Source organism: Zonotrichia leucophrys, chromosome 20 (genome assembly GCF_028769735.1).
Source record: "Zonotrichia leucophrys gambelii isolate GWCS_2022_RI chromosome 20, RI_Zleu_2.0, whole genome shotgun sequence".
Taxonomy (NCBI): Eukaryota; Metazoa; Chordata; class Aves; order Passeriformes; family Passerellidae; genus Zonotrichia; species Zonotrichia leucophrys.
In genome coordinates this window covers 12,781,984-12,787,740 of record NC_088189.1, presented here as the reverse complement: position 1 = coordinate 12,787,740, position 5,757 = coordinate 12,781,984, and the positions used below count along the sequence as shown (strand labels likewise).

General features: G+C 47.7%; 1 long non-coding RNA gene across 1 annotated transcript; it reads right to left on the bottom strand.

Moving 5' to 3' along the window:
* Nucleotides 1-1,445: 1,445 nt before the first annotated feature.
* Nucleotides 1,446-4,295, bottom strand: LOC135456446 (uncharacterized). Its single transcript, XR_010442550.1, has 3 exons — nt 4,183-4,295; nt 3,703-4,063; nt 1,446-1,562 (listed from the first exon to the last, which is right to left on the bottom strand). It is a non-coding gene; the product is annotated as an uncharacterized LOC135456446 (long non-coding RNA).
* Nucleotides 4,296-5,757: the final 1,462 nt, after the last annotated feature.

The following is a 5,757-nucleotide window of genomic DNA, read 5'->3' as shown; positions in this document are numbered from 1 at the left end:
GGACAAAGGACACCTGGATGGCCCAATGCCCCCCAGGGGTAGAGGGCATCCTGTGAATCTGCCAATCACTCAATGCCCTTCTGAATGCCAGGACTGACAGACAGTGCTGGGAGGGGAAAGGAGAGGGGACTGACACACCTGGGAGGGAATTATCAGGCAGGGATCCGAGGTTCTGGGGTAAACCCTGAAATCACAACAGAACACAACACAACACACATCCTTGCAGCAGGACAGTTCCACTCTCTGGGCTGTATTTCCTCCCCCCAGCCACACACCCTGGCTGGGGCAGGTCCTGCATCTCTCTGTAGATGGAGATGTGACACAAGGGCACCTCTGGATGGCCGTGGAAAGAAGCTCCACCCTGCCTGGACACCATCTCAGCAGTCAGTGGTCACTGTGGGAGCAAGGACACACCCAGGGCAGGCTGATCTCAGCGCATCCTCTCCTGGCCTCCAGCGATTTTCCCCTCAGGGACTCCTCACCCACAAGGATGGCTTTTGTTTCCATAAATGCAGGCCACAGTTTTTGACAGTGATGCTTTTACACCTGTTTCAGAGTGCCCCAAATGCTTTTAGTGTGGTGTGGTGCCAGTGTGAGGAATATCAACTCATTTCCAGCTGTGCTCCCAGGCCTGATCCATGGCCTCGGCTCCCACTGGGATATTGCCCAAGAAAGAAATTCAGACAAGCACTGGAGGAAATAAAGATTCCTTCTTCATTACCTTTATTGAAATACATTTCTGCTAAAGCTGCACTGTGTGAATCTGCTTTGAGCACTGCAAGGGAGAGACAAATCTGGGCATTAAGCACCCCCTGCAAAGGATAATTGAAATCAATGCAGTTGTTGTCTCCCTCTGACACTGGTGCAGGTGCTAAGGGATGCTGCTGAGATCCTGCTAATAAGTTAGAGCATTCTGGCAGCAGGTGTGGCTCTCAGATATTCCCTCTTCCCCAGGGACTTTCAGGCAAGGCATCAGGAGCTGCAGCATCAAGACAAGGCCAGTGGAGGTTTTTTCTTGACTAAAAAGACATTAATTTTTTAAAAAAAATTAAAGAATCACCTGCACATTCAAAATTCTCAATACACTCTGCAGAAATCCACACTCTCACTGCACTGTCACAAGGGAGTGAAACATCACTCAGCTACTCCTCTGTATCCTTTTATTTTTTATGTGTTTTCACTCCTTTTCCTCCAGCTTCCTGTGATTTCCAGCCCTTGTTGAGCACTGACAATGCCTCCCTATTATTCCAGCATCCCTAGTCTGCTGTCAGCCAGACTTCAAACCCAGTGCCTACAGCTCCTGCTCCTCTGCTGCCTCTGTGCACAGAGAGCTGAAGAGTAGCAACATGGTTTTGAAAGACTCATCTTCATTTTGCTGATTCTCCCCACTAGAAAATTCCTCCCAAAATCTCTGCAGTGGATTTTTACCTTCCAGCTCTCCTGGGGCAGGAGGGGGAGCAGATCATGAGAGTGAATAATCCCTCAGATTATTCTTTCAGAGTGGGACAGGCAGAGCAGGGGATCCCAGGAAGAAGTTTGAGAAGAAATGTTTCCAGCACTACCTGGGAAGGAAAGAGAGAAGATGAGGAGGTCCAGACCTGCCCAGGTAGAGTTGCCCTGCTGAGGTAAATCCCCTCCTGGGGTCCTTTCAGAATAAAAACCTCATTATTTTTCTCCAGAAATTATATCAAATCAGATGAACCAATGGGAAGGATTCCTCAGTCCACAAGGAGCTTTGAGAGTTACTCTCCAGGAGCTTTGGGATGGAAAGGTGCATTCCAGCTACTGCCAAAAATTTTCTAGTGGTTGTTTCGGTGCTTCTCTATTAATTTTAAATTAAGTGGTCAATTATAAAATTAATAATTTTAGTAATTGCATGCCTGGGCTTTGCAAAGGGGTTGTGTGGTTCTTGTAAGCACTGTGATGAGTGTGAGGATAATGTTTTCCTTGATATAATAAGATTAATTGCAATTAAGGAATTACAGTGTAATGAATTCAACATGGTGCATGTTAAGTAGATGGAAAACTTAGAACCATGGGATCACTGACTGGTTTGGGTTGAGAGGGGAATTAAAGAGCACCTCATTGCACCCTCTGCCATGGCAGGGACACCTTACACTGTCCCAGGCTGCTCCAAGCCCTGTCCAGCCTGGCCTTGGGCACTGCCAGGGATCCAGGGGCAGCCACAGCTGCTCTGGGCACCCTGTGCCAGGGCCTGCCCACCCTCACAGGAAGGATTTTTTTCCTAATATCCCATCTAAACCCCCTCTCTTTCAGTTTAAATAAAGCCAGTCCCCCTTGTCCTGTCACTCTCTGGACCTTTAAACCTTCCCAGTGGTGAATCTGAGCTGTGAATCCCTGCCATGGTCAGGAGGATGCTGGAATGAGCTCCTGCAAGGATGAGCATGTGGGCTCTGTGCTGTTCAATATTTGTACTGATGACCCTGGAGAAAATATAGAACAGGCACCAATCTCTGCTCTGTGACAGGGACAGGAGCCAGGGCATGGCTGGAGCTGTGCCAGGCAGGCTCAGGCTGGATACCAGGGAAAGGCTCTTCCCCAGAGGTGCTGGCACTGCCCAGGCTCCCCAGGGAATGGGCACTGAGGCTGCCAGAGCTCCAGGAGCTGCCAGGGGTGCCCAGGGTGGGGCTGTTGGGGTGTCTGTGCAGGGCTGGGGCTGCCCTGGCTGATCCTGGGGGTCCCTCCCAGCCCAGGACATTCTGTGACTCGGAAAGCTTCAGGCAGCAAAAAGTTGGTGGAGAGGTCTTACTGCTGTTGGGAAGCAGGCTGGGTTATCTGGGTTATAAACTGAGAGCAGTGAAGTGGGGCTGGATGTGGGGCCATTCCCTGGAGAAAGGCTGCAGTGGGGCAGGGCTGAGATGGAAATCAGTGGGACAGGGAAGGTGTGAGGGGAATCAGCACTTGGAGTGAAGGTCCACAGCATGTCCCAGCCACAGGTGATCAGTACCATCCCCTCATATGAAGCCCAGACCCACACACTAAAGCAGCACAGAATCTGAAAAATATAAATGCTGAACCCTGAGGCATCACAGTCATGGGAAGTTGGATCCATCCCTGTGCAATTCCCACAACCAAAGGAGGATTCCCCTAAATTGGAGGAGATATTTAGGAATGCACCAGAGCAAAGATTCAATAATGAGGTAAAGTCAGGCAGGTGAATGATTCCCAAAGTTCAGTCAGATAAACTTAGCCAAGAGGAGGTTAAGGACGAGTGGTCCCAAAATAAGGCAGAGAGATTTAACAGCAGAGGTCTGGTAGGATCTGAAGCTAAAAGCACAGGATAAACTCAGCCAGGCTATAAATAAACTATATGGGCTCTTTTAACGAAGAACATCCTCGTTAAAATGATGAATGAAGGCTTCTCCACCACATGCAATGAACAATAATAGCTGGATGTGTTAATTGTGGGTGCAGCTCAGTTCAAACAGGAGCACAGGGATGTCCCTGGTGTGGAGGTGACCCCAATCCCCCTTTGGGACATTAAAGTTCCCCACGGTAGGGCTGGGATGCACCAAGGGTAATTCTGAATTGTCTCATTTCTGCACAGGCTGAGCTATCAGGGACCCAGGCCTCCCTCATGTGGCAACCTGACATGGATAAAATCACACAGATTTTAATAAAATTAAAACAATTCAAAGAAACAAACAACAACAATTAAAAATAATTCAATCTGTGGCCTACTCTGTCCAGTTCTGCAGTGAAGGCTGTGCAACCCAAAGGCTGAATTCCTGCCACCAGCACTCACAGGCAACACTGTGAGGATCCAAAGGTGTAAAATATGTTTGTGGGACCCACTGGAAGTCCCAGCAGGAATGAGAGCCTGTGGTGATGCCCTTGGCAAGGGAGATGTGCAGGTGAGCAGGTGAGCATAGGCAGTGCTGGCTTTCATTCAAGCTGCAGATGGGCATTAGGAAAGAAGGAGGAAATCCCAGATTTTCACCAGCAGTTTCTCTCCTTTGCTTTTGGGAGAGAGTGTCCATGTCCAATGCCCCCAGGAGCACCAGAACCTGCCCAGCTCTTTCTCAGCTCCACCTCCTTATCCCTGAAATGGAAGCAAGTAGCCAGGTGTCAGAAAATTAAAATAAAATAAAATAAAATAAAATAAAATAAAATAAAATAAAATAAAATAAAATAAAATAAAAAAAAAATATTTCTCATTACACATTATTTCAATGCCTTTTTGCCCTGCAGTGACAGGCACTGCTGGGCTCTGTGGTCAGCCTGGGGCCAGCTGTGGAGCAGAAGCTGCTGGGTTGTTTCGCACAGTCCTTCCCACCCTGGCTGCACCAGGAGCAGGCTCTGCTTTCTCCCTGTCCCAGCTGTGTGGTTTTAAAGCCTGTCACCAGCCCAGCCCTGCTGGGTGTCACTCACACACCTGGGGATGGCGGCTGCAGCAATGGAGAGAGACAGGGAGAGTGACTTGGTGATCAGAACCTGATTTTATTATGAGATACAAACACTTATATACTATTTTAGGGAGACTAGTAATGTGTACTACATTGATTAGGTTAAAGTCAAACACACAAACTTATGCATATAACAACATCTGCTTGCAGAGTTTAATGGGATTTCCTTTTTGTGGTAAACCTGTCTGATTTAATCTTCTTCCAATCTAGGTGTAATTTTCAAAGTTCCATTTGTTTTTGCCAAGGCATCCTGTTATCAAATCTCTTATGTTAACCAGGTCCAAGGCCATCATCTGTGTTGTGTCCCCCAACATTCCAACACGGGGCATCCCCAGCCCTGCAGCTGCTCTTTGCTGGCCGTGCCCTGGTGATGCCTTTACAACCTGTACACGAAACAACAAATTTGAGATGATATTAGTACAGGAGGTGATATGAAAGCTGGTCTTTGTTGGAGGCCTTCAGGGGCAGTTATAGAAAAATGTCCACAACAGCCCACCCCCATGGGGGTGCAGGCAGTTTTATAAGTTTGGTAAATTAGCATTAATGACAAAAAGCACCCTGCAGTTTTCCTCCTTCCCCTTCAGCAAGGATGGTCACCCGCAACTCTGCAAGGTCAGAAAATGCAGAATCACTGAATGGTTTGGGTCAAAAGGGATCTTAAAGCTCATCCAATTGCACTGCCCTGGGCAGGGACACCTTCCACTATCCCAGGTTGTTCCAAGCCCTGTCCAACCTGGCCTTGGGCACTTCCATCACCAAACTCATCCTCTGGACTCTGCAGAGTTCAGGTGAGCCCAGAAGAAGGCACAGCCTCTCCCTGCAGCTGAGTATCCTTTGGGTGAAACGTGGGAATTGCTTCTCTGGATGTGCTGTTTGGAATTCACAGTGTCCTGGAGAACACAAAGCTCTCTAGGTTCTAATCACTGACATTTCCTATTGTATTTGCAGGGATGTCCCAACAAAGGCAGGAATGATGAATCTGACTCCATGTTCTCAGAAGGCTCATTTATTCTTTTATAGTACTACATTATATTAAAGAATATCATACTAAACTATACTAAAGAATACAGAAAGGATACTTACTGAATGCTAAAAGATAACAATGAAAACTGGTGACTCTCTCCAGAGTCCTGACACAGCTTGGCCCTGATTGGCCAAAGAGTGAAAACAACTCCCAGCAGAATGCAATGGAACAATCACCTGTAGGTAAACGATCTCCAAACACATTCCACATGTGAGCACAACACAGGAGAAGCAAATGAGCTAAGAATTGTTTTCCTTTTCTCTGAGGCTCCTCAGCTTCCCAGGAGAAAAATCCTGGGTGAAGGGA